Genomic DNA, 25,567 nt, shown 5'->3' with positions numbered 1-25,567 from the left:
ATTTCCACTAAGCTCCCTGGTGATGCTGACACTGATGGTTCACCAGCCACCCTTTAGTAGCAGAGACTAAGAAGTCAGGGCATGTTCTCCAGTACTCGTAGGAAAGAGATGGTGCCCAGGAGGCTTCTGCATTAACTCCTTCCACACCCATCCTGGGTCTTCTTTCTTTCTTCAAGGTAAAAAAGGACACATAATATATTAATCCCTTTGTCCCTTACTAGAAGTTCATGGCTTATACAAGTGCATGGATTAAAGAATCAGAATGCCTATGTTAAATTTAGAATCTACTAGCTGTGTGAACTTGAGCAAGTTACTTAACCTCTCTGTGCCACAGTTTCTATCATCCAGATAGAATAGTATTTTATAATGTCTGATACTTTGGAAGTGTCTTGTAAGTGTTAATGATTATATTTATTAATCAAATAAATTTTATTGCAAGGCATATTTTCTCATGTATCTACCCTATACTAGGGACTAGGAAGCACAGTGATGATCATTACCTAAAAGGGCTCCTAGGTAGAATTGCAGATGTCTGGCATCAGTATAGGTCTTTGAGAATGAGATATTATGTACTTTGTTTAATAAGAAAAAGATGGCAAATTCTATGAAAATCTATGCCTCTCTTGTACTCTGCAGCTTGGTATTTTTGTTGACATTATAGGGCAACCCGGCTTGTAGCTTAAACAGTAAGATAAAGTTCCTACATACTCAATTGAAAGATATGTCACCAGACCCAGTCTCTGCACAGACCTAGTCAAGGAAAGACAGTCCAGTATTAACATTATTAAAAGCAAATCTATGTTTTACTGGCTTCTCTTTTAAAAAAGAAAGATTTTATTTGAAAGAGAGAGAGAGCATGAGTGGGAGGGGGTGCACAGAGGCAGGGAGAGAAGCAAAATCCTGGCTGAGCAGGGACCCCGATGCAGGCCTATATCTCAGGATCCTGGGACCATGACTCAAGCAGAAGGCAGACACTTAACCAAATGAGACACCCAGGCTCCCCTGTACTGGCTTTTCTTAATAAGTGTCTTAGAGGATATAATTTGTGACTCAGAGCAGTGCTTCTTAGGATCTTTTTTCCCTGTTACTCCTGATTCCTTTCCTCATTTTCATATTCCCATCAAATCCTTACCTGAAACCAAGCCCATGATTCTTCCCTACCTGCTTCTTCCTGTTTCCTACTCATGTAGTAAGGCCCAGAACTTGCCTCTCCCACCTGCCCATCCCTCACTCGTCAGCTGTTTCCTCTGACATCCTCCTCCTCCAGTCTTGATGTTCATAGGCCCACTTCCTTTCAGAAAGCATATACTCCTAGCCTTCTCCATATCTTGCCACCTGTTGGGAAAGAAAGTGTGGCTGTAGCTCTCACTGCTTCTAGGTGGAAATCTGTCCAGTTCTTGGGTTACAACAGAGAGCTCAGAAACTGACCTGAAAGCAAAACTCCTTCCTCCATAGAAAAGAGCATGGAGGGTATGATGGACAGAATTCTAAAATGTTCCCTAAGATTCCTGCTTCCTGGAGTGCACACCCTACATTATGTCCAGGACTATGAACATGCTAGATTTTACTCCTGTAGTTAGGTTGTGTTACATGGTTGTTGATTTTAAGAAAGGGGGATAGCTCAAGGGGAGCTTGACCTATTCAAGTGGGCACTTTGAAAACAGAGGGTTCTCACAAATATGACATTGACATAGCTATGGACTAACTTATCAGTCAGTAGAACAGAATGTAGAATCCTAAAGTAGGTCCTAACATATATGATAATTTAGTATTTGACTAAAGTGATTTTACCAAATGAAAAAGTATGGGTAACTTAATAGATGGTGCTGACAACTGGCTATCCAAGTGGAAGAAAGTATAATTGGATCCTGCCCTTAAAACATCGAAAGAGACCTTCTAGATATATTACACACATAAGTGTAGTAATAATAAAATTGTTCTACAGTATAATCTAAGACACTGTGTATAATCTCAGGCAGGGGAGATCTTAACCAAGATTGGAAACCCAGAAGTTATTAACGACATGTAGATATATTTGATGTCATAAAACCAAAGATAAGTTGAAAAAAATGGTCACATAATGATACCTCAGTGATTAATATCTACAGTAGAAAAATGAGCTGTAACAAATGGACAAGAAAAGATAAATAACCCAAAAGAAAAATGAATAAAAAAGATAAACAGGAAATTTAAATAAGTGCAAATAACTGAGAAACATGTGAAAATGATAAATTTCTCAGTAAAACAAATGCATATTAAAATAATACAGTCACTTTTCTCCAAACAAAACATTTAAAATTCTTATCTTCAATTGTGAGTATGGATATGGGGAGTTGCATACTCTCAAACATTGCTAATGGTAATAGGAATTACTATAACCTTTTTAGAAACAAATCACTGAATAACTATGACGATTAGTGTATATATATATATATATATATATATATGTAATCTGTAATTTTCAAATTGAAATCTATATAAATATATAATATGTATTTACTTATAATGTGCATTACTAAAAAAATAATAATAAACCACATGGCAAAAAATAATAATAAAATAAAATAAAAAATAAATAAACCACATGGCGAAGCAAACAAAACAAACAAAAGCAGAAAGTTTTCTTCACTTGGTCATTGAGGATGAAGTGAAAGAGATATGTTCCTTCTGGCCTGGAAGAAGAAGCAACAGCCATGCTGTAAACAGCCCATGGAGGCCAAATGGCAAGGAACATGGGGGACCTCTAGTTGCCCAGAGAAGCCCTTGACAAAGAAAACCCCAGGCTTACAACCACAAGGAGCTGATTTTGACCAACTTCAATGAGTTTGGAAATGAATGATTTCTCCAGAGCATCCAAGAAGGAACACAGCCTGGTCGACACCTTGATTTTGGTCATGTGAGGCCCTGAGAAGTGACCCAACTAAGCTTTGGATGGTAGGATTTGGTAACTGGAGAGAACAGGGAAAGCATTTAGGTAAGGGGGTTGATTTAAGGAAAAGTGTATGGGCAGGAATATGCATGCTATGTTGGGGAAGAGGGAGGAGACTGCTCCAGACTCTGCCTATCCAGTTTCTCTTCCTTTGCTGCAGATGGTCCAGACGACTCCCTGTACTTTCACACCTCTGGGAATTTGTGTGTACCCCTCCCCCAGCTCTAACTCCCTCTCCTCCTCCCTACTTGTCTTTCAAGACCCAGCTCAAGGTTCCTCCCCTGCACACCCCCAACTTCCCAATCTCAGAAAGGTTAATCCCAAACTCAAGGTTTTATAGCTCATTAATGGAAGCAGGGACTCCCAACAGCCTTGCTCATTCTACTGTTCCACATTTAATGAAGAAAGGAAAGAAGCTCCTTGCTAGGTCAATAATCAGCTTCAAATTCATCCCTTTTGCCTAATTCTCATTTCTGGATGGCAGATTTTCTTAAAGCAGGTGCACTGTAACCTGGCCAGGCTAGCAGCCCTAATTCTATAGGAGCCTCTGGCTGTGGATTTCTAATGAAGCTGGAGCTGCAAGTTGCTGCCAGAAGCCTCCAGTGAGAACTGGAGGCCCCTGGGCTCTTCCCACAGGATCATGTTCTCATTTCCTCCTCCAGAAAGTGGGGCTAAAATAAGCCCAGGGGCTGAGAAAGGGGTGAGTCAGAGCTCTCAGAGTGAACAATCACTGCATTGCAGCTCCTTGTAAGAAACATCCCCCGTAGGCCCCAGGTTGTTTATGCCAAGAGCTGTAAGTCTGAAAAATGAGCTCTCCTAAGACAAGGTGGCAGCAAGCTCCCCTTCCTGGAGATGGCATGGTGGTACTTCATAGTGTGGAAACTTTCTGTGCTAGTATAAAGGGAAGGCACACATCCCTCTGAGCTGGGGAAGCATGGTGACAAGGGAGGAGGAGCCTGGGCTGGAAGCCAAGTGACATGAGGTTTAACCCCAGGTTCCCTGCTGACCAGCTGTGTTGAATCAGGTAATGCTCTTTACCCCTCTGGGTTTCCTTTTGCTCAGTTGCAAGATAAAAACTTAAGTCCAGATATTTTCAAGTTTCCCTCTGGCTCTGGAGTTCTTTCAGTTTATCTGAGTTACTTACCAATTGCCAGGTCTCCTGGTTCACTGTCAGGTCCTAGACTGGCATGGATGTTAAATGTGGAGAAAGGAATGCTGACATGGCCCATGGCAGATGCTGCTTACATGAACCAGGCTCAGTTGGCATCCACTGATTTATTGGGCCAGGCATCTGGGAGACAGCTGGGGATGAGAAGTGAAAAAGAAAGTCTCCCTCAAAAACTCCCTGTCCAGCAAACAAGAGTGTCCACAGACATGAACAACAAGAAGGTGACCAGTAGGGGCACCTGGGTGGCTCAGTGGGTTAAGCATCTGCCTTTGGCTCAGGTTATGATCCCAGGGTCCTGGGTTGGAGCCCTGCATTGGGCTCCCTGCTCAGTGAGGAGTCTGCTTCTCCCTCTCCTTCTGCCCCTTACCCCTGCTCATGTGTGCTCTCTCTCACTCTGCTCTCTCAAATAAATAAATAAAATTTCTTTAAAAAGAAGCTAACCAGTAGCACAAATGGCCTCACTAAGCCCTGATTAAAAGATACACAAAAGGAACTCAGAATGGAAACAGTCCACAGTAGTCCAAGTGGAAGAGGGCTTCGATCTGATACTAGATTTTCTCCATCTCAACCAAAAGTTTTAATGAGAGAGAGATCAGTATGAAAGGAACAGAGAGGTCAAAATTCATTTTCCTCAGATGATTCAACATTTTAATATCCATATAGTTTTCTCCAGACAGCAAAAATAGTTCAGGATGGCTTTTACCCCTGAGTATCCCCATAATTGAAAGAAAAATCATCCACATGCAGTGACAGGGGCCACTTGACTAAGATATTTTTTTTTTTTTTTTTTTGCAAGAGAGCATGCACCCGCACCTGCATCCCCGTATGCTTGGTGGTGGAAGAGGTGGAGCAGAGGGGAGGAGGAAAGAGAATCCAAGCAGGCTTCCATGCCCGGTGCAGGTAGCCAGACACAGGGCTCGACCTCAGAACCTGAGATCATGACATGAGCAAAAATTAAGAGTCCAACGCTTAATTGACTGAGCCATCGAGGCACCCCTTGACTGAGAAAACTTTTAATCCCAAGAGTAAAAGATTTAATAATGCCTGTGAGTGAAGATTCTAGTCCTATTAGGATCACCATCCAATATATTTACTACCATCCAATATATTTACTACCATCCAATATATTTACTGCAGCTAGCACTTCCAATATGCCTTTTAATCATTTTAAAACATTTATTTAAGACATTGCATCTTAAACCACATTTAAAACAAATATTAAAATTTAATTACATATTTTAATATTCCAAATACTACCATGAGGCATCATTTAATTTTGTGATTTTCTAATTAATGAGATATTTCACCTTCAAGTTTTTGTTTTGATACTTGAAAAATTAAATAAGTAAAGTTCGAGATATACACATGGAACATGAATAAAAATAAGCATCCAGAAGACGAATAAGACATGTATCCATCCATATATAATAAATATATGTATAAAACCACCAGTCAGAAATACCCATCATTTGCTTCAACGTGGATGGAACTGGAGGGTATTATGCTGAGTGAAGTAAGTCAATCGGAGAAGGACAAGCATTGTATGTTCTCACTCATTTGGAGAATATAAATAATGGTGAAGGGGAATATAGGGGAAGGGAGAAGAAATGTGTGGGAAATGTCAGAAAGGGAGACAGAACATAAAGACTCTTAACTCTGGGAAACGAACTAGGGGTGGTGGAAGGGAAGGAGGGCTGGGGGTGGGGGTGAATGGGTGACGGGCACTGAGGGGGGCACTTGACGGGATGAGCACTGGGTGTTATTCTGTATGTTGGTAAATTGAACACCAATAAAAAATAAATTTATTATTTAAAAAAACCAGATTATACTGTCACATAGATTCCCCTCCTTTTCATCAGCTTGTGTAAATTACACATTTTTCATTCATAACCACAGCTGTAATCAGCATGTGAAGCACCTAGGATGTTACCTCGTCGTACACAGTGTTTAATGGGTATTTATCCCAATTGTGATTTGGGGATTTATTCAACAAATATCCAACAAATATCCATATCCAACAAATATTGTATCATGTGCCAGCTCTGTATCAAGATGACTGGCACACAGTGTCCCATCCCAGGACCAGGACGGAGACAGGTAAACAGAGGAAACAAATCAGTTACAGTCTATACAAACAGACGGCTCTGCCCACTAGTTCCAGGACACAGAGGAAGGAGCGATTCATCTGAAGGAGATGGAGTTTGTCAGTCAGCATGGTGGGTGGACAGGTGATACTCCGCCACAGGGAACAAAGGGAGTGGAGCATGCAGGCCTGGTGAGCAGGCTCCGTGGTGCACCATGGTGAGGGCCGAATCCAGGGAGAAACTGGACTTTTTCCTTGGGAAACAGGAGAACCATCAGGGTCATGTAACCTCATCAAATTCAAGGGAATGATTGACTGAACGATCAATAGGTATTTTCTGAAGTAATGAATCAAAAAGTTTTAGGGGGATGATTGTTACAGTGGAGTGGAAGTTTTGGGCTTACATAGAAGTCTCTTTCATTACCACATGTTTCAAATAATAATTCATAATGTGTACAGAGCCTTCTGAGCATTGTACAGCCACCCAGGGATCCCCCGCGTTTATTATTTAATCCCTACAAAAATCCCTGAGATAGATCTATTATTACTGAAAGGCAGTAGAATTTAATTATCAGGAAGCTATGCTTTGAGGCTAAACTATTTATATTAAAATCCTGACTCCATACTTAATAAATTGGTACTTTTAGGCAAGTAACTTTCCGTACCTCAGTCGTCTTCTTTTATAGTGAGGTCGTGAAAATGCCAAGATGGTGGGTGGTGGAAAAGATTGAATGAGACTCTACCTGTACACTGTTTAGAATGGTGCCTGTCAAGCAGAATGTCTAATGAGTGTTGACCCACTGTTGACCCATTTTACCTAGGAGGAAACTGAGGTTTGGGGAGAGAGAGTCATGTTTCCAAGGTCAGGAAGTTGCAGATTCTGGGTTCAAATGAGAATGTTAATCTACTTGGGCATTGTCACCTTCAAGACCCTGGCTAATTAATTAATGGATTCATCAAACACTTATTCACGTATTAAGCCCCTACTAAAGGTCAAGCATGGTGTTTTGCCATTTCATATGAATTACCTCAGGTGTTCTCCACCACACAATGTGTATCACTATTCCGGTTGTTTTTTTTTTTTTTTAATTTTTATTTATTTATGATAGAGAGAGACAGAGACAGAGACATAGGCAGAGGGAGAAGCAGGCCCCATGCACCGGGAGCCCGACGTGGGATTCGATCCCGGGTCTCCAGGATCACGCCCTGGGCCAAAGGCAGGCGCCAAACCGCTGCGCCACCCAGGGATCCCCCACTATTCCGGTTTTATAAGCAACAGTATCCATGCTCATTGGAGTTGAGTAATTTGTCCAAGACCACAGAATTGCTGTCGACTTCCCAACGTCTAGTCCACACCATCTGCAGGGGCAGGGCTTGATTAATCTCAGCTAATCATGGAAATCATATCCCAGTCTCCAGCGGGAGAACCCAGGCCTAAGCCAACTAGTGCAGAGCATTCTGCTGGCCACAGGATTAGCTGAGTGTAAATTTGGATCAAAAAGGTACACTGGAAAGTTTTCTGCACCTTCTGCAAATATTGTCTTCACTCATTAGAGAAATCCTCAGTAGGAGATAATCTTGTCCTCCAACATGTGCAGGGGGAGAGGGAGGTGCTGTAGCCCTCTTGCCGTCAGCCTGAAGGTGGGTGCCCATGGTGCAAGGGGTGGGCATGGCCAGGGGAATCACAGACACTACTGGATTAAGCTAACCCTCAAGCTTCCATCGATATGGGCCAATGGATGTCCTTATTGTTCCAAATGGTCCCACTAAGGATTTCTGCACAGCCAGCAAAACAGAGAGCTGGGTTCTAAGCCCAGGTCTGAACCAGGGCGACTCCCCAGTCCATGCCTTCCTACAGTGCTTGGCTGCAGACTTGGCTTTTCTACCCAAGTTGTTTACCATCTGGCAGAAGGCTTTTGGCATTCTGCTATCGTGGCAGATTTGATCATCAGTCACAATGCCAACGTAATGGTGGCTTGAGTCATTGTTTATCTGTTGGTCTAATTCTTCCATAATAAATATGCATTGCTTAGATAATAAAAACAACAAAGGGGAAAATTCCATGTGAGGCAGAGATGTAAAAGCTCTGCTAAAAAGGAAGGCTTATATAAAGATAAAACTGTATGATGTGCGTCTGGCATGTTTTAAAAAATGCTAAACTGAATTGGGCCAAAGACAGAGCAAGGCACTGAGCCTTTTATCACACACTAAGCACCAGTTCCCTTGGAGACCTGATTATCAATTAGGAGGAGCTGGTGGTAGCTATTATCAAACTTACCTGATTTCCCCCTATCCATAGAGGACCTTACAGAGACATGCCCTAATCAAGGCACCTTCCGAAAACAATGGGTCCAGCCAAGAGAGATTCCAGAACTTTAACGAGAGGTCCTACAAATCCCTGTAATTCTCAGACAGAGAAAGCCAGAGAGGATACCTGCCATCCATTAGAAGTTTGGCTTAATGCTGTGCTTTTGTGTGGATTTATCCACATCCCTCATGCAAAGGTGAGATCTTCAGAGACAAAGAAGCTCTCTCTCCATGAGGAAGGAAGTCCCCAACACCCAGGGGTAGGCTCAGGGTTTGTGAAGTTGAACCATATTAACAGAGAGTGATAGAGGAGTGCTGAAGCCAAGAGAGGACAGCTTTCTGAGGAGGTAGAGGGCCCTGCCCAGTGCCAATCAGTACTAGCTGCAAAGTGGGGAGGAGTCATTTCTGGAAAGAAAACCAAATGAGTGAGGGTTTATCAGGAAGCAGATGGAGTTTGTCCATTCTGGGGTCCTAGTACAATTGTTCTTTAACTTTAGGGCTTCTAACTTTGGTTCCTCAGCTCAGTCATACTAAATTGCCCCCACGTCCAACATTAAATAGAATTTATATATGATAAGTTATAAAATGACACTATAAAAGTTGTTTAAAAATTATAAAAATTGATATGATGCATTTTGTAGACACACTAACCAAAACATTAATTAGTTTAAATTATACCACTCTTGTATTTCAGAGCCAATAATTTTGTATTTGCGATCTCAAGGATTTCCCTAGGCCCTTGGAAAGCATGTAGGCCCCAGCTCCTGTTACCATGGAACCTAATAGATGAAACAGCCCTAGCAGACGAGAAGGATAGTTGTCCATCTGCTGGGCCAGTAGGCAATGAGCGGTTACATGCATCTCTGTTTTTCTCAGTGCATGGCAAATAGTGGGGCACTCAGTGGTTGCAAGCAGATTGATGCTCAGATAGGAGAGGAGGGGACTCAGATGAGGGTTGTTTAGGCAAGTTAGGTGCAGGCATAGGCCCAAAGCTTCAGGCATTCCGTCTTACACAGGAATCTTTGCATTTTCTCAATTCACTTCTCTGGGAGTAGGACAGTGACAGCATATAGATAAGTTATAGAAAAACCAAAAACTTGCCTATGTACCAGCTACTGTGCTAGTCCCTTTTACTATAATGATGTCAAGAAAATCACAACAACCCTGTGCAGTAGTAGCACTTTTATTACATTTTTAAAGGAAGGAACTAAAGCTGGATGGTACATGAGAAAGTCCTAAAGCAGAGCAAGAACTCAGTTTTGTGGGAGAGGTGGTAAGAGCCTCTGGAGCTAGTTTCTAGAACCCTGGTTTCTCAGGATCCCTGCCTGCCTCACAAATTTCCTTTCTGTTCTCCTGCAAGTGCCCTGTTGAGTCTCTGGCTCTTTAGAACTGACCTCAGATACCCCTTCGTTGCTAAGGACAGATCATCTCACTGCGCTTTGCCAAGGGCATTAATAAAACAGCTTCTGTCATTGTAGTCACACAAAGGTAGACAAGGAAATTACTCTCGGTCAAAAAGCAGAAACCCACTCTCCAGCTGGAGCTCAATTCCTGACCTTCCCACTGTCAGTGGCATAGGTTAAAATGTCTTTTCTTTCCATTTATTAGATCAGTTTCAGCCTCATAGACAATCCCTCCCTCCAGCTGTACCCATGTTTACCTGCTGTTGTTTCTAACCTCGACAAACGTCATGGCAACAAAGCTCAGAGGAAAGATCAGTGTCTGGAGGCAGACAGACATGAGCTGGCACCCCTACCCTGCTGCTTGCTAGAACTAGGATTTTGAACGGGTCACTTGAGGTCAGCTTCCTCATCTGTAGAGGAGTGAGGATGAATTAAACGATGCAGTAGAAACCTGGCAAATGCATTAAATTACCTGGAAATTCCTGTGCTTTTGGAGGAAGTATGAAGCAGAGCAGCAGGAGAGATGCCTTTATTTTCTCTCAGGGATCCGGGGGGAAAGCAAGGGACACTTTCTGAGCTGAGGGCATAGACCATGCAAAGCCTAGGGACAAACGAAGTCTAATGGAGGTGGGTCGTAGGCTATGGGGAAGAGACAGGGGAATAATTAAGGCTGTAGAGCTCAAGCTAATCCACATAGTTCAAAGCCATATAAGGACTTAGCATATTATCATAAGAAAAATGAGGAGCCACTGAAGGGTTTTAAACAAGGGAGCAATATGGCCTATTTATGTTTTTAAAAACTTCAACTTGCCCGAGTAGTGAATAGATTGCAGAAGGTCAAGGCTGGAGACAGGCAGCCCAGTTAGGAAACTGATGAACCAGTCAGGTGATGGAGTGGCAGGCTTGATCTGGGAGTGGTGGCAGGTATAGAGGAAGGTGGACGACTGTGTGTCACTTGTTCATTCTGTGGTGTCGGACAGGCTACTGAACCTCTCTAAGACTTCATTTTGTTTTTGTTTTTATTCTCAACTATTTATGGAGGATAATAATAGTGCCCTAGTCCTAGAGTTGTTAAGGGATTCAATGAGATCATGCACATAGAGCACACAGCACAGTGTCTGCCATGTAGTGAGTAGAAGCACTTGTCATCATTGGCAGTGACAGCCATCGTCACAGGATGCACTCAGAGAATGTAACACATGCAACCAATGAATGACTACAAGGAAAAACCCTTTGGAAAATGAAATCCTAGTTAAAAGGTACAAATGGCCTGGTGAGAAGGAAGTGGAGCGGTGAGGAGAGCTATTGTCTAAGGAGGTCAATGTGTCTGGGTGGCGAGCTCTCCTGAGACGTAGGACATGGAAAAGAGGTGTCCAAAATGAGGCAGGTGGGGTGGGCAGACTAGAGCCCCTTTGAAGAGGTCTGGAAACAGAAACAGCCAGGTTGATAGGAAGGCTATTTTAGTTCGGTTCAAGAAGTCCACAGAAGAAGTATAACCTATGACCAGAGTCCTCTTTTGCCTCTGTCCTTCGTGCCAGGAAAATTAATCATTGAGTCAGGAGAGTGGGAGCTAACATTGGTTGGAGGAAATAAAAAATGTTGAGAGTGTGTCTTGTTCTGTTAAATGCATTCAAGTCTTATTGTTTAGGCATTCAATTCAAAATGGGAATGTCTTTATTGTTTTTGCTGATTTTGAAGGAATGTATGTTCATTGTAAAACTCTCAAGCTATCAATAGGGACTATTTTGAGCACTAACTTTGTGGCAAGAAGTGGGCATAAAGCCTTTTACATATTTATGTCATTTAATTATTACCCCAGGGGCACTGGGTGGCTCAGTCAATTGAGCATCTGACTCTTGATTTCGGCTCCAGTCATGATCCTGGAGTCATGAGATCAAGCCCCACATGCAGCCTGCCTAGGATTCTCTCTCTCCCTCAGCCCCTCCTTCACCTCACAAGTGTGCACACATGCACTCTCTCTCTAAAAAAAAAATTAAAAAAACTAAGTTAATTTAATTTAATTTTAAAAATAAAAAAAATAATTATCACCCCAAACTTATTGTGCATGTAGGGTTTACCCATTTTACAGCTAATGAAACTGAGGCCAAGAGAATGTAAGCAGCTGTGCACAGTCACCCAGTTATGTCCATGACTTGTTAGTTCAGGAAAGGTACTTAACCTCCCCACTAAGCCTTGGTTGTTTTCACTTGTTTAGGGAGGATGATAACCAGAATGTGCACTCAAATACTGGAGCTGTGCTCTGGTTTGAAACCTGATTCTCCAACTTAATAAATCCATGTTGTTGTTTTTTTAAACAACAGTAACATAACCATGTACCTCGGTGTCTCCTCTGTAAAATGGGGATATGAATAGTACCCACTGTTGTTGTGAGGATCCACTTAGCTAATATATGTTAAAGACTTAGAACAGTACCTGGTATGTAGTGACTGTTAACTGATAGTAATATTATTGGTAGTAGTCTCATCCTTATGCTATTTTGTTAGAAGAATGTCAGTTGTCCAGACAAGATTCAATAGAGGGAAAAGAATGGGATTTTAAGGGCAGGCAGATCTATTTTGAAGAATAAAGGAGCTAACATCTGTGAAACACTCAGCACAGTGTGTGGAAAATAGTAAGTGCTGATGTCCATTATTTATTATCTATACATATATTCCAGAGCATGTGCTCTTAACTGCTATTTGCAGCTTCTTTGCACTACATTATGGTGGCTAACATCATCATATCCAGACGCAGATATTGTTAATAGCTTCTCTCTCATTCTTCATACTTTTGAAACAACCATCTAAACTTGTTTCCATGTGATTTTCATTTTTAACTATGGGTTAAATGTAGTGAATGTTAGTTCTGGCTTGATCCACAGAACTGCACAACCTTAGGGAGGCTACTTGCCTCAATCTTAGTTTCTTCACCTGCAAAATGAGGATAACAACATCGATCTCTGGAGTGGTAGTAAGGACAAATTCAGTAATTTAAGACACTTATAACTGAACCTGGTCACCTGGGCTTAAAAAAGACTTAGTGCTTTAAAATGAATATTCCACACAGTAGCCAGATTAATCCTTATAAATCACATTGTGTTGTTTTCCCGCTTAAACTCTGAAATATTCCCATTGCATGAAACAGTCCCATTATTATGCCTTACCTTGGTCTATGTGAGGGTTTTTGGTAGCCTGGAACATGTTATTTTCATTCCCCACCTGAGTTCAGAACTGAGGAAGCCATAGATAAATATTTTCCATACATTTCTTTGGAGTATATGGCATAAGTCTGTGGAGAAATAGGTTGAAATCTGAGGGAATTATAGACTGAGTTGTGTTCTTCCAAATTCATATGTTGAAGCCCTCTCAGTGTGACTGTATTTAGAGATAGGGTTGTTAAAGAGGTAAATAAGGTTAAGTGAGTTCATAAGGGTGGAGCCCTAATCCAATAGGACTGATGTCTTTACAAAGAAGAGGGGCACCTGGGTGGCTCAGTTAAGCGTCTGACTCTTGGTTTTGGCTTAGGTCATGGTCTCATGGTTGTGGGATTGATCCCTGAGTTGGGCTGTGCTCAGTGTGGAATCCGCTTCAGATTCTCTCCACCCCTCCTCAAATAAATAAACAAATAAAATCTTTAGGGATGCCTGGATGGCTCAGTGGTCGGGCGTTTGCCTTCGGCTCAGGGCATGATCCTGGAGACCTAGGATCGAGTCCCACATCGGGTTCCCTGCACGGAGCCTGCTTCTCCCTCTGCCTATGTCTCTGCCTCTGTGTGTGTGTGTCTCTCATGAATAAATAAAATCTTTAAAAATAAATAAATAAATCTTTAAAGAAGAGGAAGAGGAGGAGAAGAGAGGGGGACGTGAGCATGCAGTAGAACCCAATCATATTGATCTGGAATTTCCAGCTTCCAGAACAGTGAGAAAATAAGTTTCTGTTGTTTAAGGCACCCAGTCTGTGATATTTTGTTACGGTGGCCCCAGCAAACTAATACAGGAGGTTGCTAAGACAGCACCCAAGAGACAGTCTGATTTATAGGTTCATACACAGATGTGGACAACCTCAGGCTTCCTCCTGAAGGGCTTGACCATGTAAAATTTATGGCAAGGGGGAACAGAGAATATCTGCCTCCTTTAGGCACCTTGGATGCTAAAGAAGAGAAGGAAAGGCTAGGGCTCATTTTCTAAAAGTCATATGTTGGATAAGTTGTTCCTCCAAAGAAAGGGTAGGTGAAAGATGAGGACACTAGAACTTTTAGTCCAGTTGCATCCTATGGAGACAGAAGGAGTGGAGGTTGGGATGTCCTTACTAAGAACCTACAAGACCTGGCATGATTGGCCTCCTGACTCTTTCTCTTATTTGGTCTTACCTTCTTGCTGTCCATATTCCAGGCACACGAATCTCCTTTCCTTTTCTGAGTTCTCCCAAACCCTTTGTCTGCTCTGGGGTCTTTGCACTTGCTATTCCCTCTGCCTGAAACATCTCTCTTATTCCCATGCTTCATGTCTCATGCCGTATGTCACCTTTCCAATGAGTCTTTCCCTAACCATCTTACTTAAAATGGCCACTGGAAGTTACTCAGTAATTGAAGGTCATACTATTTCTTTACTGTATAGAACTTAACCAAATCTGTAATTACCTATTATATCTTATTTGTGTACATATTATATGTCTCTCTCAGGAATGTCAATATCCAGGAGTACCTGGAATATAGTTGGTATTTAATAAACATTAGTTGGGTGCATGCTGAGAAAAAGAAAAGCAATCTCTGACATCGAGAAGCTGGCCTGGTGCTGGCAGAGAAGGCTTGGTGTTCTAGAAGCCAGCCTGGAACTCAGCTAGGTCTGTTGATCTCAAACAATTTCACAGAAATGCCAATAGTAGGCAAAGTCACTCTATAACTAACATGGAACAAGATAAAAGCATGACCATGAAGATAATCAAACATCCTGAGTAATAGGAGTGACTTCTGCTTCTTTTCCAATTCCTCCTTCAACCTTGCTCCTGTCTTACTTCCTTGTAGATAAGAGTTATTAAGATATCCAAGGAGAAAACAACCCCTGCTTCTTGACAATCTCCAATCTAGAGCAAAGCCCACTTCCTTATACCCTTCCCCAAATCACACAACCAATGTCAAATCCTTTATATCCTTTCTAAAGCCCTTTTACTGAAACAGTCCATTGTTCTCCCTGTCCCACCTTTCCCACCGCAGTAATCATGAACCCCAACTTGTTCAACTGCAGGTGCATCACTGGGGATATTTGGCCAGAGGGCATTGACAATATAAACCGGAAGTCCCAGGACACATCTGGCTTCAGAATCATCTGGATTTCGGGGCTTCTGCAATGTCAAGACACTTTCTTTCCATATTTTAGACCCGCCTTCCTCTTGTGTTGGCTGCATCTTCTTTGAAGCAGGTCAGAGAGTCACTGGCACTCCCAGCCCTACATCCTTACAGTCCGTTATGCAGAGGAGGGGAAATCTGTTTTCTAATGACCTAATAGCAAAAGTTAAAATACTCTTTTTATTTTCTCTACTTGGTTTAGATACTTACCTCTGGATCAATCACTGTACTAGAGGATGGGGTACATTGGCCAGTCTGAGGTAGAAACCTGTTCTTGGGCTAGAAAGAAAATGATATCTTGATTGTCAGTTCCATAAGGTTCACATAGGGTGAAGGTGGATTGCATCCTTTATCAGAATTTGATTAAAAGAACAGAAAACACTCCCTATTTTGTAAGCAGTAAGGGATTTTATATAGAAGATTAGATGCTTATACAACTGCAGTAAGAGCCAGAGGGGGAAAAAAGCCAAGGAAGGTGGCAGTTTTCAGTTATGTTGCTAGTTTTCAAGCAATCAGGAAGGCTAAGGGCCTCAACAGGAAGCTGCTGGCAGTAACTACAAACATCTTCAGTGCTGTGGTGGGTGAGCCGCAAGAAAATGCCTGGAGGCTACTCAAAATTTCACATCTGCTGCAGCCCACACATCTTCTGTTTCCAAAGAAGCAGTGACTACCTATGATCAATCAATCTATCCATCCATCCATCCATTCATCCATCCATCCCAGTCTTCCAAAATTTGTGAAAATTCCTCATGGGCAAACTAGTTGTTAGGGACTCTGGAATACGTGGCCTGCCTTCATAATTTTCTGGCCCCTGTGACACAGGGACGATCACAGAGGGGACACGGTGGGGAATGGCAGTGAGTTGCCAGCAGATGGTCTGGTGCAGATTCTCAGAGTAGGGAACATAAACAGTGCCCTCAGTCATAGTATTGTGAATACTTTTCTCAGGTTATATCCCTGCCCTTTTTAAAATTAGCATTAAGTGTTCAAAGGCAGCTTAATTTGTTTGAACAGCTTTAGTGATCATAGAGGTATTGAGACTGGATTCCTGGGGATATAGGGAAATGGTGCCCATTTTCAAATATAGGCAGAAAATGGAAGTCATAAACCATAGTTGGTGGCCTAATGGAAATTCTAGGAGAGTTTCTAGCTAAGAATACCAAGAAGATAGTACATGAAGACTGGGAAAATAAAAGTGATTACAAAGAAACGTCAGAGGTTTACTTACAGCAAATCATACCAAACTCACCTTATTTGTTTGTTTGCTCATAAATAAATCACTGACAGGATTACCAGAGTCACAGGGCATGCGAGTTTTAGTGTAGCATTTACCAAAAATTCCATTATGCCTCTGTGAACAAATGGCAAAATACTGATGACATTACCACTGAGTGGAATGAGCTGAATGGCTGTGTCCTAAGAATGCTAATAGATCAATGTCAACCTAGAAAAATGGTCTCTGTGAAGGAGCTCCAGGTTTGGTCTTTTCTACTTGAACATTTTTATCAGTGTTTCATATGACAGCATTGATAGCCCTCTAATCAAATCTCAGGATACACCAAGGCTGAGGAGAAGAACAAATGGATTATATAATAGAAAACTGGGATTCACAAAACTATCAATAGCCTGGCATGAAGGAATGAAAATAACAAGTTGAATTGCGCTGGAAATAAATCTAAAACATTGCCTCTAGACCTCCAAACACTGGCATGAGTGTAAGTGAGAGGGATGGCTTCACTGAGGACTCTTGGGAAAAAAAAAAAAAAAAAAGACTAATGTCTTGTCTTTACTGTAAACAACCTAGACTGTTGTATCATATTAATCAGTCAAAATAATGAAGTGATACACTGAGCTGCATTTATAGAATTATTTTAAATTGAATAATGCCTCACATGTAGTATAGGCTTGGCAGATACCATTTAAAAGAATTCATGATTTAGTGTTTTTTCTGGAACACTATATTGAGTTATTCACTCATTCATCCAGTAAATATTTCTTGAGAACTAGCACCAGGCTCTGGTTAGGTGCTGAGAACACATCAGTGAACAAAATAGACAAAATCTCTGTCATGAGAGAACTGAAACATTTATTGAGCATCCAATATGTTCCAGACACTGTGTTAAGACCGTCAAGATGGATATAGTTCCTGCCTTCAAATTCTTGTTCAAGGAACAGATGTGGAGATATAATTACAACCCAGAAATGCTACATGCCACTATGCTCTAGAAAGAGGAGTGGCACTGAGAAGGGCACAATGATCCCAGAGGGAAACAGTCTAGGAACCAATTGCAGTGGATGGGACAGAGGTGAGTTATTTTATGTGTGTGTGATGAATAGATACCTGTTCATTCCTGGTTCCACCTTTATGAATGGCTATGAATAAGGCAACTAGAATGGGGGTAAGTCTCAAACCTGTGCCATATGAGGCAATAGAGAAGGAACTGGGACTTTGTTTATTAACCTGGAGATGAGAAATCCTAGGGGTAGGGCCAGCTCAATGGGCATGCAACGTATGAAATGTTGCTGTATTAAATGAAGACCAGTCCTGTACCTGCATAGCTGCAAAGGATGGCTTTAGGAGCTAGTTCAGTGTTTCAGAGCAACAGACTTGGGGTCACACGAGGAAAATTTTTCTGACAGAGTAGTTCATCAGTGGAAGGATATATTTGTGAAGTAGTGGATTCCTTCTCAGTAGAGTCATTCAAACAGAAGCTGAAGAGGCCCCTGTGAATATGTGATGAAGATTGACTCATTGATTTGTGTTTTGGACTGCATGGCCTCAGAGGTCAGGTAGCCCTGAGATTCTTCTGCTTTTAGATCTTCCATATGCTACATTTAAAATTCTGTATCATGCATTGCTATTTTGCATTAGGGTGTCAATCATTGATTACTTTACTCAATTATGGACTTCTTGAGATCTTGAGAAAAGGGCTGGACGGTGTATTGGAGAAGCCGTAGATTTGAAATTTATTCCAGTACCAAAAAGCAGTTTTTCTTTTGGGCAGGCTATTCACCTTCTCTGCAACTGAATTTTCCCATCTATAAAATGAATGCAATAAAACTCAACATATCCTGTAGCTGTGAAAATAAGATACAGTGTGTGGGTAAAGCATCTTGAAAAGAGTGACACACAAAATGGATGTACATTTAATGATAGTTGTATTTATTCCATTCTTAAATACTGCTGTCCTTTTGGCACCTGGCACTGAAGAATGTACAGATCAGTTCTGTCTCCAAAAATGCTTGTTGAATGAAGGCCCAGTGATCATTGAAATATTGTGGGCCAACAGACCAGAGAACCAATGGTCACTGATTCTTTTGCCCTAAAGGAGGAGGATTTTGCTCTATATTCTTTTTCTTTTCTTTTCTTTTTTTTTTTTCCTTCCTTTTGTAGGGGAAGGGAAGCTCTCTCAGCTCCTTTGTGTTATTCCTGCTCTGGCTCTTCTGAAGCGGCCTCTGTCTAGATCAGTGGATTCGGAGCACCCTCTAGAGACAGAAGAGGGATTTGTCTCACTTGAGAGAAGATAGCCTTATTATGCAGCTGCTGGTGCAAATAAATGACTGTGCCAGGAGCAAGTTTGAGGGAACAAGCAAGGGAGGATCAAGCTTTTCTTTCTTTATTTTTTTTTTTAAGCTTTTCTTTCTTTATTTTTTTTAAAGATTTTATTTATTTATTCATGAGAGACACAGAGAGAGAAGCAGAGACACAGGCAGAGGAATAAGCAGGCTCCCTGAAGGGAGACTGATGTGGGACTCAATGCCTGATCCGGGGATCACTCCCTGAGCCAAAGGCAGATGCTCAACCGCTGAGCCACCCAGGCGTCCCAGGATCCAGCTTTTCTTTTCTTTTCTTTTCTTTTCTTTTCTTTTCTTTTCTTTTCTTTTCTTTTCTTTTCTTTTTTTTCTTTTCTTTTCTTTTCTTTTCCTTTCCTTTCCTTTCCTTTCCTTTTTTTCTCTTCTTTTCTTTTCTTTTATTGGAGTTCAATTTGCCAACATATAGCATAACACCCAGTGCTCATCCCGCCAAGTGCCCCCCTCAGTGCCCGTCACCCAGTCACCCCAAACCCCTGCCCACCTCCCTTTCCACTACCCCTGTTCTTTTCCCAGAGTTAGGATCCAGCTTTTCTTAACTCACCCTTCCCTATCAATGAGCTTTTCTGATTGCCTTCTCTTGTATGTCCAGTCCCCAGGTGGATCTGAAGACAGTGAGCCACACAGGATTCAGAAAAAGGTTTTTTTTCTGTTCTTGAGGGGCTCCTGGGTGGCTCAGCGGTTGGGCATCTGCCTTCCACTCAGGTCATGATCCCGGGATCTGGAATCAACTCCCACATCAGGCTCCCTACATGGAGCCTGCTTCTCCCTCTGCCTGTGTTTCTGCTTCTCTCTCTATGCCTCTCATGAATAAATAAATAAATTTAAAAAAATTTTAATTCTCCTATCCTCGAGCACAAGTGGTCAGTTAAATGTGTTCCAATGGGGCCATAACTGAATTTCTAGTGAATTCTGAACATGCCAGCAACTCAGATTTGGAGGTTAAATATGTGCCTGAATTATCTCCTCTGGCTGCCCAGGCAACATGTCCTTCTTAATCACCAAAAGAAGGGAGGGAACCTCAGAAAGCAATTTTAATTATAAAATGTATCTCCAAGTATTTAATCTCCAGTTCTTTTTCACCCAGCTCTTAAATTTCCACATCACTCCTATCCCTCAATCAACTTCAAGAACAACAACTTTCCTGTTACAAGTATAGAGAGGAAGAGAGATGAAGGGAGAGACGGGACTAAGGTGGTCATAATGGGGAGGGTATGGTAAGACTCACTTCAGGATTGTCCTTTCTTGGATAATGAGCAAAAGTTATTGACTGACTGAAAAATCAGAACACTTACACAGGTACACCTCGGACATATTGCAGGTTCAGTTCCAGACAACCACAATGAAGCAAGTATTACAATAAAGTGAATGTGGCAATAAAGCAAGTTGATGAATTTTACATATCCCAGTGTTTATATGTTTTATATAAACATATACAATTTATGTTTACACTATAGTCTTTAAAGTGTACAACAGCATTATGTTTAACATACAATGCACATATCTTCATTGAAACATGCTTTATTGCTAAAAAAAAATGCTAACCATCATCTGAGTTTTCAGCGAGTCAATCTTTTGGCTGGTGGGAGATCTTGCCTTGATGTTGTTGGCTGGTGACTGGGTGGTGGCCAAACATTGGGGTGGGCGTGACGGTTTCTTAAAATAAGGCAACAATGAAATTTGCTGCATCGATTGGCTCTTCCTTTCATGAACAATTTCTCTGTAGCATGTGTTGCTATTTGATAGGATTGTAGATCTTCTTCCAAAATTGGAGTCAATCTTCTCAAACCCTGCTGCTGCTTTATCAACTCAGTTTATGTAATATTTTAAATCCTTTGTTGTCATTCAACAATCTTCACAGCATCTTCACCAGGAATAGATTCCATCTCAGGAAGCCATTTTGTTTGCTCATCCATAAGAAGCAACTCCCCACTTGTTCAAGTTGTATTATGAGATTGCAGCAATGCAGCCCACCTCCAGGTTCTACTTCTAATTCTAGTTCTCTTGCTGTTTCCACCACATCTCCAGGTACTTACTCCACAAAGTCATCCATGAGGGTTGGAATCAACTTCTTCCAAGCTCCTGTTTATGTTGATGTTTTGATCTCTTCCCATGTATCATAAGTGTTCTTAATGACATCAAGACTGGTGAAAACTTTCCAGGTTTTCAGTTTACTTTGCTTAGATCCATCAGAAGAATCACTATCTATGGCAGCTATAACCTTGCAAAATGTATTCCTTGAACCATGAACTACAGAATGGATGTTGTGTTAGCAGGCCTGAGAACAACATTAATCTCGTTGTATATCTCCATTAGCATTAGGGCTCTTGAGTGACCAGGTCCAATGTCAATGAGTGGTAATAATTGGAAAGGAATCTTATTTTCTGAGCAGTACATTTCAACAGTGGGCTTAAAATAGTCAATAAACCACGTTGTAAACAGATGTGCTGTTATCTAGACTTTGTTGCTCCATTTCTAGAGCACAGGCAGAGCAGATTTAGCCTAATCCTGAAGGCTCTAGGATTTTCAGAATGATAGATAAGCATTGGCTATTTCAACTTAAAGTCACTAGATGCTTTAGCCCCTAACAAGAGAATCAGTGTGCCCTTTGAAGTTTCAAAGCCAGGCATCGACTTCTCCTCTTTAGCTCTGAAAGTCTTAGATGACGTCTTCTTCCAAAATAAAGCTGTTCTACTACATTGAAATCTGTTGTTTAATGTAGCCACCTTAATGATCTTAGCTTGATCTCCTGGGTCACTTGCTGCCGCTTCTATACCAGCACTTGCTGCTTTACTTTCCACTTGTATGTCATGGAGACAGCTTCTTTCCTTAAACCTCATGAACTAACTAGTGCTAGCTTCAGACTTTTCTGCGGGTTCCTCCCCTCTCTCAGCCTTCACAGATTTGAAGAGAATTGGGGCCTTGCTCTGGGCTAGGCTTTGGCTTAAGGGAATATTGTGGCTGGTTTGATCTTCAATCCAGACACTCAAACTTTCTCTATAGCAGCAATAAGGTTGTTCCGCTTTCTTATCATTTGTGTGTTCACTAGAGGATCACTTTTACTTTCCTTCAAAAACTCTTCCTTTGCATTCACAACCTGGCTAACTGGCTCAAGAGGCCTCGCTTTCATCCTGTCCAGCTTTTGACATGCCTTCCTCACTAAGCTTAATCATTTCTAGCTTTTGATTTCAATATTGTTGTGTCTCAGGGAATAAGGACCCAAGGAGAGGGAGAGAGAAGGGCAAACAACTGGTTAGTGGAACAGTTAGAACACACACAACATTTATCAATTAAGTTCACTATTGTATATGAACACTATTCATGGCACCCCTAAACAGTTACAATAGTAACATCAAAGATTTTGATCACAGATCGCCATAACAAATACAATAATAATAACAAAAAATGTTTGAAATAAAAGTTTGAAATACTGTGAGAATTACCAAAAATGTGACACAGAGACACAAAGTGAGCAAATACAGTCCGAAAAATGGCACCAATAGATTTGCTTGAGGTGAGGTTGTCACACACCTTTAATCTTTAAAAAATGCAATTTATGTGAAGCACAATAAATGAGATATGCCTGTACTTGGTGGGTTACAAGAGATTATCTTTTGCCCTTCAGTTTTCAAACAAGTGCTATTGGTTCTTCCTTTCCTGCTCCTTTCCTGAAGATCTCACAGCTTTCCAGACCCTTGCTGATGTTAAAATGTCCATCCCAGGTCCCCCAGATTTAAAATCTTATTCTTAAATCCAATTCAAAGTATCTCCCCTTTCCACCAGCCCAGACCTGCCTTGCACACTGGGGACTGGACCTTTTTGCTTTTGCTTCTCCTTCATACATCTTCCCCCTTTCTTTGGATGCTTTGAACCTCCCCAAGATCAGGATCTCAAAGGAGGAATTAGAGGAAAGTGGCAAAATCATTTTTTTCTTGGTAGCTACGGTTGATGGTTCTTCCCTGGCTATGGTGGACTTCCACTGAGTTGCATATTTCAAAGCTTCTGCAAGTCCCTAGGACTCCCCAGCGCATGATTCCTGGATGTGGGAGAACCTTTTGACTTGACCAAACACCTGCCCCAGGGGATGCACTCCAGAGTACTTATTACTACAAGTTTCACCTGTTGGTCAGGATCTGTGCAGGTGGGAAGGAGGGGTTGCTGGCAAGACAGGCTCAGCTCTGGCCAAGTCTTGATTTCCACGTGACCCACACCAGGAAGTGAGGACTCAGGCTGCTCTTCTACCGGCTGTTCTCGTCCCCCTGCTACCAATCCATTTCTTTCTTTTCCCCTTACTCAAATTTACACAGAGGAGGGAAACAGGGAGATGTTGGTCAAGGGCACAAAGTTTCGCTTCTGTAGGATGGATAACTTCTGGAGATCTAATGTACAGCATGGTGACGATAGTTAACAATACTGTATCACATACCTGAAATTTGTTAAAAGGGTAGATCTTAAGGGTTCTCACCACACAACACACAAATGGAAGGAAGGAAGAGAGGAGGGAGAGAGGGAAGAGAAGAGAAGAAAATGATAGCTATGTATGGTGATGGATGTGCTAATTAGCTTGATTGCGGGCATCATTTCACAATGTATACATATATACATATATCAAAATGTCAAGTTATAGACCTTAAATATGTACAATTCCAATTTGTCAATTACACCTCAACAAAGCTGGCGAATAAAACAGACACAACGGGGAAGACGGGAAAGCCACTGCTCCAGCAGCTGTCCACAGGACAAGGGGATGCTGGGCTTCCATCTTACAGGCACATGCAGGCTTTTTAAAAAATATTTTATTTATTTATTCATGAGAAGCACAGAGAGAGAGGTAGAGACACAGGCAGAGGGAGAAGCAGGCTCCCTGCAGGGAGCCCGATGTGGGGCTCGATCCCAGAACCCAGCGATCACGCCCTGAGCCAAAGGCAGATGCTCAACCACTGAGCCACCAGGCATCTCCATATGCAGGCTTTATAAATGGTCCTTCCAGAACACCCCCCAGTTTGACTTTGGTGGGGAGTAAATGCCATAAAGAGGAGAGGGAAGAGGAAAAAAAAATTCAGCTTTTCTCCCCTGAAAAGAATGACTCCATATTCTAACAAATTTCAGTTAGTTGAGGCAATCATTGTCAAATTTCTAGTCTTTTCTTTCTATAGATGGGAGAGGGAATGAATGGGTGCTGGTCATAGTAGTGTGTGTGTGGGGGGGGGGCTCGTCATAATAAACCTGGAGAGGAGTGCAGTACTCATAATGCAGGATGCTCATTGCTCATTGTGCTCAGTTTTAGGGCATTAGCTTGCAGTTTCTGCTAAACCTGTTTAGATGCAGATGATCTAGAAAAAGAAATTAAGGGTGAGGACTTAGAAGTGGAAGGCCAAGAAAATGAGATCCAAGGAAATGTTGCAAAGCATGTAGAACAGGCTGGCAGATCTCCCTCAATACTTCATTCCCCCAAAATAAGGATATGTCCATCCCTTCCTCTTGCCTGGGTGTTTTAGACTTCAAGCAAGCTAGCACTTTGAAGGTGCCTGGGCTCCTTAGTAGCAGGTAACAGGAGGAGTCCACAGTGACTACATCATCATTATTCTTCTAGTTAGTCCTTGTAATAGTTCTTTGTAGCGTCAGAAGCATCGTTACTCTTTGTATTGCATCCCAGGCTTTCCTAGTGTGATGGCCATTGGAAGTTTGAGCATCCTTCAGAGAACACATGTCAAAAAAGATCACGTGTACCTGGTCACCTCTTTTCTTTACAGTTTCCATTTTGTAACTGCCTTCTATGGTTCTCTTCCATAACCCTAGCTTTCCAGAGCTGACACCTACACAGGCAGCAGGTGGAATCTATAGTAATTTGCCTCCCCCACTGGCACTCTTCAGAGCCATAACGTACTACGTTATGCAATCCATACAGGATGTGACATAAAATGACTACTTAATAGGTATCTTTCAAGTTGAATTCAAACATAGGAAAATGTAATGGTATGGGGGTCAATTCCACAGACTTCCCTCTATTCTGTTTTGCTCATAAAAGCAGGTTCCCAGAGTACATTTCAGTAATGATTCAATTGATGAATATTTGCTTTACATGCGATATCAGGATTCACTATAATAGCCTGCAGCAGTGGTTCTCAATCTTAATCCTGGCTCTTAAAAATACCTAGAGGGCTTTTACACCCATCTCATTACACAGAGGGTCTTGAGAGTGAGACCCAGGCTTCAGGTTGGTTTTTTTTTTTTTTTTTTTTTAAGGCTTTTCAGAAGTTTCTGATGTGCAGCTGAAGTTGAGAAACACTACGGTAAAGTACTCCAGAACTGTGTGCTCCAAATCCAGAAGTCTATCCGTTTCCCCTTCCCCTTAACTCCTCATCCTTGGTCGTTTACCCTGCCCCAAACTTCTGCAGGCCTCCACAGGACCTGCCCTGCCAGACCCTCTTTGCCCCAGTGCCTAACACAGCCCTAGCGAAAGTGGAAGCCTGGGTGGCACTAGGGTGACATCTAGTGGTGAAAATAAATTTGTCAATTGTCCCATTTCCTGGAAAATTCTAAGAGCAAGTCGCAAGTGGAACCCTGCCTGTGTGCATCTTTGCACTGGCTAAGGCATGGTTTTCTATCGCATGTGCCTAATGACGTTACAGGAAGGTCACCAGGCTGAACTGCATTTTTGGAAACCACAGAGGAAAAGGTTTGATCTTTGCTGAACTCAGTCTTCGCCTTCACTGTGCTTTGCCTGCCCTGCCGACAGACCA

At 41.8% G+C, this 25,567-nt stretch overlaps 2 long non-coding RNA genes across 3 annotated transcripts in view; one reads left to right on the top strand and one right to left on the bottom strand.

Annotated features, from left to right (window-relative positions):
• Nucleotides 1-25,567, top strand: part of LOC144323821 (uncharacterized) — a 44,310-nt gene that overhangs the window by 653 nt on the left and 18,090 nt on the right. The window lies entirely within an intron of this gene.
• On the bottom strand, nucleotides 1,217-13,158 carry LOC144323822 (uncharacterized). The gene is made up of 3 exons (XR_013389162.1): nucleotides 13,054-13,158; nucleotides 4,074-4,231; nucleotides 1,217-1,335 (listed from the first exon to the last, which is right to left on the bottom strand). It is a non-coding gene; the product is annotated as an uncharacterized LOC144323822 (long non-coding RNA).

This window comes from Canis aureus, chromosome 11, assembly GCF_053574225.1.
Source record: "Canis aureus isolate CA01 chromosome 11, VMU_Caureus_v.1.0, whole genome shotgun sequence".
In the NCBI taxonomy this organism is placed as follows: Eukaryota; Metazoa; Chordata; class Mammalia; order Carnivora; family Canidae; genus Canis; species Canis aureus.
The sequence above is the reverse complement of the archived record's forward strand: the minus strand, read 5'-3'. Positions and strand labels throughout refer to the sequence as shown.